This window comes from Botryllus schlosseri, unplaced genomic scaffold (assembly GCF_051294905.1).
Source record: "Botryllus schlosseri isolate E-star unplaced genomic scaffold, Bs_hap1 Bs23a, whole genome shotgun sequence".
NCBI classification, from domain to species: Eukaryota; Metazoa; Chordata; class Ascidiacea; order Stolidobranchia; family Styelidae; genus Botryllus; species Botryllus schlosseri.
The window spans coordinates 94,702-107,639 of record NW_027648632.1 but is presented as its reverse complement, the minus strand read 5'-3'; the positions used below and the strand labels follow the sequence as shown (position 1 = coordinate 107,639).

At 40.2% G+C, this 12,938-nt stretch overlaps 1 protein-coding gene and 1 long non-coding RNA gene across 2 annotated transcripts in view; both read left to right on the top strand.

Annotated features, from left to right (window-relative positions):
* LOC145459906 (uncharacterized) overlaps positions 1–12,938 on the top strand; it is a 146,140-nt gene that overhangs the window by 57,340 nt on the left and 75,862 nt on the right. The window lies entirely within an intron of this gene.
* Positions 5,527–11,304, top strand: LOC145459904 (uncharacterized). The gene is made up of 5 exons (XR_013921590.1): positions 5,527–5,676; positions 6,065–6,181; positions 6,249–6,345; positions 7,804–7,963; positions 11,120–11,304. It is a non-coding gene; the product is annotated as an uncharacterized LOC145459904 (long non-coding RNA).

The following is a 12,938-nucleotide window of genomic DNA, read 5'->3' as shown; positions in this document are numbered from 1 at the left end:
TCTCACGTCCAATTTCGTGGCGCAGCAGATGATTTTAAATAGTATCCATGCTCGATAATCTCGAATTTCCGCGATTTGGCTATCAAGCTGATCAGCGGAGCAGCAATGATAATTAAGCCAATTAGGGAAGCATACTGCGTCCGCAGTCATGCAAACACAAACACCGCAGCTGAATGAATCCGATTGTTTGATGAATGAATGATGATGAATGAACAGTAGTGATATCCCATCATCTCAAGGAATTTTACTTGCACACTTAAACACAAGATCCCTCCAAGCTCATCTAGATGAAATTCCCCCCCTGTTTGAGATGTTTAATTGCTCACCAACCATCATCGGAATCTCTGAGACCAAGTTGAAAGAACATCCAACAACTAATGTTAACCTGACAGGTTTCAACTTTTTACACTCGCCATCTAAAACGAACGCTGGTGGTGTTGGACTATACATCAATGAAGGTCTGAGATATGACATGATGCCCGACGTAAAATTTGAAACCGAAGGCGTAGAATATATATTTGTCAGAGTACATGTACAAAAAGCTCTCACAGTGGCAGTCATCTACAAACACCCAGGAACAAAGCAAGAGACTTTTCTTGACGAATTCTCAAATATACTGGAAACGCTAACGGCAGCTAACGAACAAATATTTATTATGGGAGACATAAATATTGATTTGCTGAAGACCACCAACTTCAACACAAGGTACCGTGAAATGCTTGATTCTTATGGAATAGCTCAGATAATTACTGAACCCACAAGAATAGCTGACCAATCCAAAACTCTACTAGATCACTTCTACTGTAACACTCATCAATATCACCTGTCCCCTTTTGTGCTCCAACACAGTATGACTGATCACTATCCCATCATCTGCCACATGAAATTGGCCCTGCCACAATGTGCTAAAGAATTTGAATCTCGAACGCCCTTAAACCCACGCGGTATTGAGGAGTATATTGAAATTGTCAGCAATACCTTCAACAACTACAAAATTCCTCCACTCACAATTGACAACTACAATCGCCACTTTGAAAAATTTATTGAGGAACTGCGGGCAGCCCTCGACACATCTTTCCCAATTAGGAAAGTCAACCGCAATGCACGGCGCTTGAAATCGAAACCCTGGATTGGTCATGACATACTAGTTGCGATCAAAACAAGGGATTGGATGCATAAGCACTACTATCTGCAAGGCACAAGCGAAGGGAAAAAAGTGTACAAAAAATATGCAAACCAAGTGACGCATATGAAAGAAAATGCCAAAAAAGCATACTTCCAAAAAAGATTCGAAGAGTGCTCCAAAGATCCCAAGAACACATGGAAAACCATTGGAGAAATTATCAACCTAACTAAAGGCAATGCTCCCAAGAGTGCTGATGACATCGAGCTACTCGAGAATGGCAGCATGATCAAAGACCAGCTTGCAGGGCCCCGTGGATATACTCAGATATCGCAGATATCGCAGGTATCGCAGATATCGCAGATATCACTACTGTGGATATACTCAGATATCGCAGATATCATTGTGGATATACTCAGATATCGCAGATATCACCAAAAACCGCAGACATCGAGGTCATATAAAGGTCACGCTTCGTTTAGAGCGCAGATATCACGTCTTAAGCATGTCTAGGTCGATTCAGTGAGCAGATATCATGTCCGGACCATGCCTGGGGGAATTTTGTGCGCAGATATCAGCTCTGGAGCATGTCCGGATACAAATAGTGCGCAGATATCAGGTCTGGACCATACCTGGGCTCTTTTGGTGCGCAGATATCAGCTCTGGAGCATGTCCGAATACAAATAGTGCGCAGATATCAGGTCTGGACCATACCTGGATTCTTTTGGTGCGCAGATATCAGGTCTCTGGACCATACCTGGATTCTTTTGGTACACAGATATCAGCTCCGGAGCATGTCCGTATACAAATAGTGCGCAGATATCAGGTCTAGACCATACCTGGCGCTGTTTCCTGCATAGATATCAGGTCCGCAGCATGTCTGACGCCAAGCGATATGCAGATTATCAGACCCGGCCGGAGTATGTCTGGATACAAATATTGCGCAGATGTCAGGTTTGAACCATGCCTGAGCGTATTTCTTTGGTCGATATCAACTCCACATCATGTCTGGATGGAAATGGTCAGGCCTGGTCACTGGTCAGAGCTGACCATAGTAACAAACCACTTACAGTTATTTTTGAGTCCTCAGGCAGATTTTGCCTGCTTGCATCACTTAGGCTACTCTAGTGCAGGGGTGTCAAACTCAAGTTGTTTAGCGGGCCGCATTCAAACCTTCAGAACATAGGGGATTAGGGGTTCTATTCAAGCGACACGTTTATTCGCAAACAATGGAATTTGCAAAAATACAAATATTGACTGGTTGAATATAGTTACAAACCGCTAAAACAGGGGCTCTTACGACGATATCAGCATATTTCTATGATCGCCTTGTTTCAGTCGTAATCTGGCGTTAACTCTGCGCATGCGTTGGGAGGAATACAAGAGATTTAACTGTAGACGTGGCCGTTGGAATTCGGTTCATTTAAATCGCGATTCGTTTTCCTCCGGTGGTCGGGAACCTTTTCAGTCAGAAGTGATACAGTAGTGCGAACGCAGATATTTGAATTACATTTTTGTAACTACTATATTCTCCATATATTCATGCATGCAACGATTTTACATTGGCGTTTTCGCTTCTTCTAGGTCAATTCTAGGTCAATTTTTCCATAAAACTCTGAACTCAGTGTTCTCCATTTTGGCTTCCCGGAATTGCGTGTCAATGTCACCGAATTTTTGCTAATACTGCTAGAGTGAAACCACAAAATAATAGGTAAAATGTGGCCTATGCACATATTTTACCTTTGCTGCATTGAGGGATTGTTTAATAGAAGTTTCACGTACTAAAAATCTCAACATTTGTTAGAAATATGCAGGATAATACAAGCATTTTTCCATCAAATCGAAATTTTTTTGCGGGTCGGATAAAATCGTCCGGTCGTATGTTTCACACCCCTGCTCTAGTGGTTATATATCTTTGTACTACATCCAATTCTACTTGAAAAAATTTTAAGGAAATAATAATACTTTTTTACACTTTGTATTTTGTAAAGTAGAGAGTAGCATTGGCACATGTTTCTATCACGTTTATAAGAATAATTGCCATGATAAATGTTCAAATAGCCTCACACTCCTTGCGAAAAGAGTGTGTATTCACACCCGAAGGGCGGAGAAGAGTGGTACAAGAAAACATAACCTAACTAAGAATTATATAGCGGTCATAAATCCTACGTGCCTATACGTGCATACCATTCTACGTTACTATGAGCATGCAGAATTTGGATTAAAATGTTATAGGCTAGGCTACTGTATTTATACCGCGGTTTAAATCTGAGGTACTTTCAGGTTTTGTGTGTCATGAGTACAGTGTCTTTCAAAAATAACTTTTTTTCCGGATTCCAGCCATTCACTGATTAAATTGTCAGGTTACCCTAAAAACCGTTGCACGCCAAATTTGGTTCAATTCTAACAAGTATATAAGCCACCGCAGAGCCAATTTAAATTTTTAATTTATTAGAAAATATGTTTTAAAAATTTCAAATTTTCCTGTCAACCCCCCGAAATTGTTGAATTTTCTTCAAAGACGATGCAAAACAAATTTGAATCGATTCCAACTAGTACAAGCGGAGTTATTTGAGTTTTTCGTTGATAATTCTCGGATTAACTAGCAATATACACAATTCCCGAAGAATCCGACACGGCTCGGAATTCGTGCTAATGCGTGAGCCGAACAAAGCGCAGATGGTCGGAGTTTCTCATTTAGCTGTTTAAACAGTATTTACCATGTTTGTCGACTAGCCCTACCTGCGTATTCGATTAAGTTGACCGTCGCAACGCTCTATTTGTATCCGGACATGCTCCGAAGCTAACATCTGCGCATGTAAAAGACGCCAAACCTGATATCTGCGCACTGGTTAGTGCATTATATGTTCAAGGCTCATATAGGTGCTGATATCTGCGCACCATTTGTATCCGGACATGCTCTGGAGCTGATATCTGCACACCAAAAGAACTCAGGCATGGTCCAGACCTGATATCTGCACCCTATTTGTATTCGGACATGCTCCGGAGCTGATATTTGCGCATCAAAAGAGCCCAGGTATGGTCCAGACCTGATATCTGCGCACTATTTGTATCCGCACATGCTCCGGAGCTGATATCTACGCACAAAATTCCCCCAGGCATGGTCCGGACCTGATATCGCGCACTCAATCGACCTAGACATGCTTAAGACGTGATATCTGCGCTCTAAACGAAGCGTGACCTTTATATGACCTCGATGTCTGCGGTTTTTGGTGATATCTGCGATATCTGAGTATATCCACAATGATATCTGCGATATCTGCGATATCTGAGTATATCCACAGTAGTGATATCTGCGATATCTGCGATACCTGCGATATCTGCGATATCTGAGTATATCCACGGGGCCCTGAAACCCCCTAAAATCTCCCACAAAGTTGGAAATTTTCATTTTACTGAACAATAGGGGCGCCCGAGCTGAATGCCGATTAACATTTGGTACGCACGGTACCGATTGTGACGCCATGCCATTGAGCGTCTCGGCGAAGTCAAGCCGTGCTCCCGGTGAGGCCGTGACACTCTGAGTTTGTTGCAAGAGATTGATGTGATGCCAATATACGTCCTATTCGAGTAGTTTTAGTATTTCGCGTCGTAGCGCATTTACAAATTTGAGAATACAAATGATAGCACTGAAGCCAACGCATATTGTAGAATTTACTATCAACATCAACGTGTACTTATTTGAAGCTAGCTGGCCAATTTACAAAACAATTATATAGTTCCATTCGGGTCTTGATGGTTCCTAAATTTTATTTGAATTGGCAATATTGGAACGTAGTTTTAGGTGTTGCAACCAATGTTCCCTGTAAGCTGCTCAAGTGTGCAATTGCGACATGCTGACACCGTATCTGGGCACAGAAAATTTAAGCTGCGCACAAAACATCAAAGTGATGACCTTTTTTTAGTCGCTACGCACTGTTGTCCAAGTTGAGTGCGTGCAGACTCTTGAAAAATTGGAGGGAACATTGGTTGCAGCTACTTTGAGTTGGTTGCATCGCATCAATCACTGTAAACGCGAATACGTCCTAAAATGCAAGTAGCCTACTTTCATATTTTTTGTCGCGCATATAAAAATTTGGACAAATAGAAATGAGAACACACCAGTTATTCTCTGCGATTAACCGACTGATTAACAAAACGGCTCATTCTCATAATTCATTCAGCTAAGTCCTAAACGGCATCCCAACCAAACCAAAAATGGCATAAACAGTGGTGTGTGATCTAAGTGGTTTTTGGCCGCCATGTTTTGATCGGCGTCGCAGATATCGCAAATGTATGATTTCAAACTGCCGAACATCCCAATTATAGGTACAATTTATCTATGATGCACTATAAACACTGTTTCGTTAATTAGCCTGTTATGCGCAGAGAACACCTAGTGTGTTATCGTACTGGTGTCTCATTCACATTAGAACTATGTTATAATATTGTCAGTTCCGATGAAATTTATGACCCACAAAGAGCCGAATGGATTCATCTGCTACGTGCAAGGAAGTACGCATCTATATCGAATTCCGCAGTGATATGCGTAGGTAGGCTGCATTTGTATAATCAAAATTCGTGGATGCGCGATGATGCGAAATGCAAAAACTACTCGACGTATTCGGGTCACATTGAATTATATGTCGCAAAATACTCTGACAATCATGGGGAACACAGCTCGACTTTGCCGAGACGCTTGTTGGCGTCACAGTCGAAAAGAGACTTTATTCGACTATTGTCTACGGGCGATACAATTGTTAGAAACAATGTAGATTCGGACATTGAGGGTTATTTTCGGGGGCTTCCAGTGGCCGGACCAAATTTTAATTTATATTTTCGAAATCAATGTGACAGTAACTTTCGATTGAGATCGGTTAAGCAAAATTTTGAGCTCGAGTTGCCAGCGCTAAGATTACCACCTACTGCTTTCGATTTCAGAAACAGCAGCACTGATTTTTTTCGGAAGAGCAAGCAGATGCGTAAGAGCTGGCAAAATTGATAAACTTCTTGACCGGAAAGTGAATTAAACTGTTCTACAAAAAGATTGTACCGCAGGTATGAGGCTGAATATTTCTAATACTTCTGAGACTTATGGCTAGCAAAACATGATATACAATTGCAGTTTAAAGTTCATCCAACGCAGAAGCAACTTCCCACTTGGCAGACCGGACTGTCACAATATCACACTGAGACGATCGCAAAAGTGGATTATTCCCTCGGTATGTCTAGAATTTTTAACCGGACTGACTTTGATAATTATAATGATATCAAAAACTCAATCTCAAACCAAGTATCAATGTTTGATTCGTGGATGTGAAGCAATAACTGCAACTGCTGTACCCAGAATCCCTCAATAGGGTTCTTTAGAGTAATGAGGTATCTTCAGTAACTTGAGACTATATTTTCATGCTTTGCGGGGATAGTTATGTGCACTAGATTCATTTTAATATTCTGAAAACAATGTGGGGGTCGAATATCCGCATTTTAGTTTCATGACTAAAAGTATTTAAGAACCCCTGTAGATACGATACCGCCATATTGTATATTTTGACTCGCGTCAAGTCAGGTTAATCGATTTTCGAAGGTGACTCGAGTCAAATCACTCGATTTTTGTATGTGACTCGAGTTGAGTCAAAATTCAAGTCAAGGTGCCTTTTCGTCGTATGAGGCATGATTATGTCATTGCATTTTGCTAGCTGTCTGAAACAGATTGAGCGGTAATTGACTCTGAGCCAATGAACGAATATAGAGTTAAATATACGCGCAAGAAGACGCTGTATCGCTCACATATACGCAGAACTGTTAAACTGCGTAAGTAATTGCACAGCCTCAGTTTATAGAACTTCTAGAACTGGTAACTTTACCAGCCAAAATAGAGAATAGAGAAATAAATTGATAAGATGCAATACATTACCCTTTTACAAACAGATATGATACACCATGCGTTAGTACAACGACGAAGCCGTTTCTGCTAGTGCGGAATAGTGTTGTTGCACACAGGCGAATAGCTTATTTTGAAAAAAGCAATAATTTGAAACTGACATCAATTTCAGCATTCAACCGTCAGCCACGTGTTGCACATCTATCCGTAGATTAGTTATCAATACCTATATCTATAGCTACTGTTCGGTCAACTGGAAAGTTACACAGCACATTGCATTGAAATATCAGTGACGTAACGTTAGCAGTCTTCTCACAACTTTTCTGCAATCCTAGTTAAAACTCCAGACTCAAAGCAAGAGGCTTGGATGCATGATGATGCATTTTTGTTTTACTTCTAATCCAATTCCTGGTTTTCCTGTAAAGGCGACTGTAGGCCTATTGTGTGAAACAAGCCAATCTTGCTGTACGGTACAGACATTTGCTATTCTCATGTCCTTAATAAGAATGGACCATGATTTGGAACTTGATGCGATGTCCGAGTTTTCTCGAATTTAATCATTTTAATCTAATTTGTATACAAACTGTAGCTATAATTCTAATTTAAATCTAATTTGCAGACAACTGCTGTGTAGCTATAATCCTTATTCTACTCTGATTCGGAAATATATCTAACTGTAATTCCAATCTAATCAGGAACAGCTAAAATATTTCTAATTGTCCAAGTCTTTTTGTGAAGTCCTTGTCGGGTATGATCGTTGCACTTGAATAATTCTGTTTGTATATTATGATTTCAGATAGCTGGATTCAGCTCAGTTGGATGCGACACAATTGGCCAATCTGTCAGATCCATCATGAAAAAGGTCGCTACTACCCGTGTGTGGAGCAGTTACAGCCGTGTTGGGAAATCTGGGAAGGAGGCTTTTAACAAGCTCGCGTTGTACAAGATCATATATAGTGAGCAACATTTATGTTTACCTTCGAACCTATCTATATGTGTTCAGTAGCCTACCTTACACCCCATGTAAATGTTGAGCTAGCTCAGTGGTTCTCGAACTTTTTTGACAAGCTACCTTGACAATAGCTAAAATTTTCGCCACCACCCCTTTATCGTCATATCAAAAATATTAAAACGAGCAGCCAGAATATTAGCGACCCCAACACATTGTTTGGCGGCATGCAGGGTATTCTGGCTACACTATGTTACCAGCCTGAACTATCGCGTCTCCAGCAGGACTGTCGTGTGTGCGCAGCGTGTGCGAATGTTAGCCTGACCGCGGACTTTAGGCTGTTGATGACTAAAATATCAGTTCCGACATGTTGGCGTAGCCAGGAGCCATCTTTGTATATGACCATAAAGTAGAATATCTCGTAAAGGATTTATTTGTCTTGATATTTTTTTAGCGCTGCGCTCGATTTATTGCCAATCGATTTCTTGCTTTTAGTATTGGTGTCTCCTCCTGAAACGTCTTATTTACGGAATTGATATTAGCTATATTGGCAATTATGCGAGAACGTGTCGTCCGACATACGACTTCGCGTCTGCACTCGCGAAAAGATCGTCGGCGATGAAACCTTTGCACAAAGTGATAGACGCACTTTCACTGAACTCTTCGATATTGATACGTCCAAGCGTTGATTAATCATGTCCTGGCCAAATGAGCCCAGCAGTTTACAGCGTCGACCCACAATATATGCAACTAACAATGTTTTATTGACCTAATTCTTTCATTACCTTTAATAATATTTTCGCGCTTTGCGCGACTAGGACATGTTTTCATGACATAATTGTTAACGATTTTGATGTGTGGTAATATGAGTCCTTTTTTACCGTCACCTATAATCCGGTTCGTTCCTATCGAACGACTAAAAAAGCACATCAACATTCAAGTGGCCCACGCAATGGTTTGGAAATCTCATGTGGCCCGTTGGCCGAAAAGGTTGGCCACCCCTGATGTACGGTATCAATAAATTTTTGTCAATCATTATTCAATCGATTAACCAATTCAGTGTCATGGTTCAGTTATTCAAATGTAATACGATGTAATGTTATTCAACAGAATGTTATGTAATTTAACATTGCAAGTCTATTATGGTTAGTGCAGGGGTGGCCAATCGTTTTCAAAAGTCTATTATGGTTTGTGCAGGGGTGGCCAACCTTTTCAAATTTTTTCAAAGTTCACGAAACAATTAGGTCAATGAAATAATGTTAGTTACATATATTGTGGGCCGTCGCTGTATACCGCTGGGCTTATTTGACCAGGACATGATTTATCAACGCTTGGACATATCAATATCGAAGAGTTCAGTGAAAGCGCGTCTATCACTTTGTGCAAAGGTTTCATCGCCGACGATCTCTTCGCGAGTGCAGGCGCGAAGTCGGATGTCGGACGACACGTTCTCGCATTCCATTTTGCTGGGTAAAAGACGGATTAATCGGTCATTTATCTTCAATCAAATAATATAAAGTTAAATATAAATGCAAAAGGCGTTTTATCACTCACACGTAGAACTGCTAATAGCATATGTGAGTAACTTTATAGCTACACGCTACGTTCTATTATCAGCCGAAATAGAGGATCGAATACGAAGCCTCGAGAAGTTGCAATAAATTGATAAGGGACAATATACTACCCTTCCGTGAGAATAGGGACGCATAGACAATATTCGTTCGATTTAAATTATACAGGAGAGTTGGTAAAAGATAGCACCGCGCAATTTAACCACTGTGCTGTCTGAGAAACAAAGATACCTTGCTAACAGAATAAACTGCTACTACGACGACAACGCAAGCATAAGCTGTGACCGTTTCGTTTGCGGTCAATTAAATTATGATGTAGGGGAGATGTGGTACCGATGGATCACTGGGACCGAAAATACTTTGAAAATTCTCTATGATAATTCCATGATTGCACTCCGTGAACTTGTCTACAATTGCATGCTGGCAAAATCTTTCCTCACATACAAAAAAATTCGACGTGCGCGAGCTATGGGGTCTCTCACAGATGATTTTTGTTTTGGGGGGTCTAAACTAAATTTAGATCGACATATACATTTTTCTTTGTAACCTTCAACACGAACAAACCAGCAATCATTTTTATTGTGAAGTGTAGGGCTTGTATCAGGCTATATAATGGCACCTATTATTTTTTTCAGTACTTTCCTCGAGTGGACTTTTTTTCGATTCATGTATAAAATTCGTAGGGTGGGGACCGATGATACAATAGCCAAATCAAGCAAAATAATCAAGCATACTAATCATGAAACAAATGAAACATACCTACGTACAGAAAATCTTTATCTAATAATTGCATATGATGTTTTATCGCTATAACGAGGTATTTGGAAGTCACACTGTGGATTTTCGGGCAATATGTATGTACCCACAAATTTATAAGTTCGAGCCTGAATCGAAACGTGATTTTATGACAACATTTGAGTTAATATTTATTCTATTTTTTGACAGTTGCGACCAAACATTCTTCTTTGGCTTGCTGCAGCTTAGATTAAAATGCTGAGCAAGAAAAGTAGTCACATTTGAGTTATTTAGGGTATATGTGTCATAGGTCCCCGGGTCGTGTGTCATTGGACCCACCGGGTGGGGACCGATGACACGTTCGAGCAACAAATTTTGAACGTCCATAAATATTTTTTGAAAAGACGGATATTCATGTATATGTGCGCGATAGGTAGAGCTTGTATCGAAGTGCTGAGCCAGCAAAAGATCTGCTGTTTTCGGCTGAACATTTCGGGGCCAGCGATCATTTTCCAATTTTTGATCCATCGGTACCACATCTCCCCTAACAACAGGATCAGTGAAAGGTGCGATCAGTGAATGGCTGTTTGCTCTCACAAGTGATACCGGCATATCGCAAAAAATCCGAACGTACATAAGATATAGGGTGATTTAATTGACACCGTTTACTTGATTACTTGAAATTGACTCGTGAATTTTACTCCGAGTCACGAGTCAATCCATACATCTCGAGCGCCGAGTCGAGTCAAGTCATTTTTGCAAAGTGACTCGAGTCATCCCAACACTGCGTAGTACTAAGAGCTATCTAAACAGGATCGAGCATGTCTTTAACATTCAATGTTGTTGTTTCTCTGTAGGGTTCTATGGGGAAAAAGGCAGAAAGCAGCGTCTTATCCTCGTCATATGAAGATGAAGAAGACACATAATCAGTTGGCTTGATTATTTTTTCATTGGCTTCTTTGACATCGTTTCGTTCTGAATTATTTTCTTTGAGTTTCGTTGACACTGTTTTCTGTATGAATTATAAGTTCATCAAAGGCAATGTGTACTGTGATACGTGTATGTGTCCGCAGCCACCCTCAGGTATGCCTAAATATGGGAATACAGGGATGTTAGTATCTCAGGATGTTTTTCTGACCATCGATTGTACGTTCTAAAGCATTGTAGATACACAGTTTTATCTACGTTTTATTAACGAACCCGATTTGCGTGAAGAACGCGTTAAAACGCGTCGACACAAAAACCGACTTAAAACTATCCTGCTAGTCTTTAATATGAACCAAATAAAAACGTTTTTTTAACCTCAATGGGCTGTTTCGTGTTTGCTGGGATGTAGGCCATCTTTTCATTGTATCTTGTGTCGTATTGATCCGCGCGCAAATTAAGTTTCTCGGATGATAAACTTAATAGTTATTATAAACTCCTACAGTGCACAGATTGCTGTAACCAACATAGCCTCAATTTCAGTTTGAATTAGGCAATTCTAGCTACATCGGAATAATTACCCATGTATTTATTGTTTCTCTCATTCAATGAACTCATTTGGTCACTTCTGCAGAAATCACTACCCCATTGCTATACATAGCAGACATATCTTTACTTTCTCTTCTTTGGATTTATTTAAATACGCTGAAACATCTAATACGTAGAATATGGCATATGGCATTCAATTTATTTCAGCAGTGCCTATTGATATGTCCCATGATGCTGAATTTTCTCCATCAGCATTATTCACAGCCACCAAGTAGCTGGCAGTTACAGCATTCACATCAGTTCCATTGCAGTATGAAGATTTTGAATCCAGGATAGGTAATTCCGAGGCACTCTCAGGTAATAACTTAAAGCTGGCAATCGTAGATGCTCTTACTTCCTATAGATACATATATCTGAAAGATCACTGAACTGGCATTATCCACCTTTTGACAGCTTGGTTATATCTGTACACGTAAATATGCCAATTTGTTGCTATCCAACATTAGTAATAAAAGCAAACTGCAATGTGTATTTGTATCATCGCATACACGGTGACCTGAAACTGAAGGTAAGGAGTAAGAAGACAGCATCAGAAAACTCCCTCAGGATTAGCGGTATCATACCCAAGTCATATTGTTAATGCCATGGCAATCGCCTTATCCAAGTAATTGTGATGAGGGCACTCAGCGACCATAGAAATTTCTGAACATAAGTACGTTTATTTAGCTGGATACAACGAGTAAAGCAATCTACATCTGGAATATAACAATAAATAAATACATACGATGACACATAGATAACCTTAGTTTACCACGAACAATCGAGGCCACTTATATCTTCGACATGTCGAACTACACAGATAACACCCATATAAAAAAGAGATGTTGGGCTGAAACAAATCCTGAATGTTACGATGATTATTCATTCAAAGCTCCATTCGTATAAAATACTACAAACCAATTATGAATCAAATATATTTAGACACTGGATGCTTTTCCATAAGCTCCTGTACTAAATCGTCCAGCCTACTACCCACAGGTGAGGTAGTTTCCGAAAATACAGTAGTATTATCAAAAATGCATTGCACATATTGTGAACTTGCAATGCCAACCAAAAATTTGATTTGTTTGGCCGCAACTCTTGGGATGTGATAACTAAAATATCAGTTCCGACGCATTGGTAGATCCACGAGCCCGTCACATT